Source organism: Arachis duranensis, chromosome 1 (genome assembly GCF_000817695.3).
Source record: "Arachis duranensis cultivar V14167 chromosome 1, aradu.V14167.gnm2.J7QH, whole genome shotgun sequence".
Classification (NCBI taxonomy): Eukaryota; Viridiplantae; Streptophyta; class Magnoliopsida; order Fabales; family Fabaceae; genus Arachis; species Arachis duranensis.
The window spans coordinates 8,774,362-8,777,162 of NC_029772.3; positions in this window are offsets into that span (position 1 = coordinate 8,774,362).

A 2,801-nucleotide genomic window follows, 5' to 3' on the forward strand; every position below is an offset into this window, starting at 1 on the left:
TAGCAAAGTTTGCATTAGACAACTATGTCTTTTTTGAATTCTGGCCTTACTTGTGTAATGTTAAATGCCAGATCTCCAAGAAAATTCTTCTCCAAGGACTACTTAAAGATGGCCTATACAAATTTGAGGGAGTTCAAGTTGTTCCACAGACTCTTAATCCCAATATGCACAGCATTACAAAACCAACCTGCTACAGCACCATCACCCTCACTAACACTAAACTAGACCATCCAAATACTAACCCAAAACTGCCCTCCATCACCCTCACTCATACTAAACCAAATCATCCAGACACTAACCCAAAAATGCCCTCTATCACAAAATCCAGATCACTTACACTCCTCATGCCACAATCTAGACCTGCACCCCTCATTACAAAAACCCAAAATAAGTCCCTCACCACCACCACAACCCCTCAATTCCTCATTCCACCAGTCCAGCCAAATACCAAATCCTTAAGCAATACACAAGCAGTTCAGCACCCAATCAAGAAAACAGAACCTCAACCTATCAGTACCTCACCTTCTCACAATGAAAACACTAACCCAAAAATGCCCTCTATCACAAAATCCAGATCACTTACACTCCTCATGCCACAATCTAGACCTGCACCCCTCATTACAAAAACCCAAAATAAGTCCATCACCACCACCACAACTCCTCAATCACTCATTACACCAGTCCAGCCAAAGACCAAATCCTCAAGCAATACACAAGCAGTTCAACACTCAATCAAGAAAACAAAGACTCAACCTATCGGTGCCTCACCCTCTAACAATGAACCTGTAAACAGCTCACCAACCATTACAAGTCTGTCAAGTGCAAATGCACTAATTGTTTGTAACAATAAAAGTCCTACTGCACAATTGTGGCATAGAAAACTAGGCCATCCATCAGACAAAGTTACCTCTATTGTAATGAAGCAGTGTAATGTCATTGACAATGATTCAATTAATAAAAACACTGTTGAACCCTCATTGCCTTCACTATGTCATGCATGTTGCATCAGTAAAATTTATCAGTTACCTCATTTTGACTCTCTTACCAGCTATGCACCCTTGGATTTAGTTTTCTCTGATCTCTGGGGTCCTGCACCTGTGTATAGTAGAACTGGCTGCAGGTACTATATCTGCTTCGTTGATGCAAGCACCAGATACTCCAGCACCTACTTGCTGCAAACAAAAAGCCAAGCCTTTATTGCTTTCCAAAAGTACAAAGCTGCTATTGAACTTAAAACTGGACTAAAAATAAAAGCCCTGCAAACTGATAATGGAAGAGAATACCTCTCAGCAGCATTCACCCAATTCCTTGAAACCAATGGAATCCATCACAGGCTTACATGTCCCTACTCACACCAACAGAATGGAAAAATAGAGAGAAAACATAGACATATAACAGAAACTACCTTAACCCTCCTAGCCCAAGCTACCCTCCCCTTAATCTACTGGGGTGAAGCAGCTCTCACAGCCACCTATCTCATCAATCTGCTCCCAAATCCAAAACTGAGCAACATCTCACCTTATGAAGCCCTCACCCAAACCAAACCAGATTACTCCTTCCTAAAACCTTTCGGCTGCACCTGCTATCCGTTCCTCAGACCATACAATCAGTCCAAATTCAACCATCGTTCCCAAAAATGTATTTTTCTTGGCTATGCTCCCAATCACAAGGGTTACATCTGCCTCTCCCCAAACAACAAAGAATTTATCTCTAGAGATGTCATCTTTCACCTCTCATCTATCTTCCCACATCTGCTACTTCAGCAGTCCCACCCACCAACCCAGCAGCAGCCCTTCCCACTAACCCAGCAGCCCTTCAGCCCCCACCACAGCCATCCCCATCTAATTTACCCCCACCCAAACCATAACCCCCAGGTCTCAATTACCACTGCATACATTACATGATGCTTCCAATTTAGTTAATTTCATACCTGAGACATTACCTGCTTTGCCTGTTTCTGCATCTCATAATCTTGGTTCCTCTGTACCTGCTAATGCCTCTGTAAACATTCCTGATTCCTCTGTGACTGCTAATGCCTCTGCCAGTGGTCCCTTTCCCAGTGCAGGTACTCTCCAGTCAGGACAAATTGAGATCGTGCTGCCACTCTCGCCCCCTGCCTCATCGAACTACCATCCTATGCAAACACGCAGCAAGACAGGGAATCTAAAACCTAGGACCTATGCTGCGGTCCTCTCTGCTCCCACCCCTGAATCTGATCTCACCGAGTGCCTTCCTTCCTCCACGCAACAGGCTCTAACCTGTCCTCACTGGAAGCAAGCCATGCAAGAGGAATTTGATGCCCTAATGGCCAACAACACCTGGCAACTGGTCCCCAGGCCTCCCCCTAACACTGCCCCAGTGATTGGCTCCAAATGGGTGTTTAATGGCACCATCCAGAAGTACAAAGCTCGTCTCGTTGCAAAGGGTTTTCACCAGCGAGAAGGGGTCAACTATGACCAAGTCTTCAGCCCAGTTGTTCGTCCACCCACAATCCGCATCATGATCAGCTTGGCACTCTCCAGAGGCTGGCAAATTCGGCAATTTGACTTCAATAATGCGTTCCTCAATGGGGACTTGCATGAGACCGTTTTCATGTCTCATCCTGAAGGGTTCACCTCTCTCGACCAACCCCACTATGTATGCAAGCTCCAGAGATCCTTGTATGGCTTAAAGCAGGCTCCCCGGGCATGGTACACAAAGCTCACTAACACCCTCAAGCAATTTGGCTTCACTAATACAAAATCAGATGCATCCCTCTTCACTCGATTCTCTCCCTCCTCTATGATGTACATTCTGGTGTA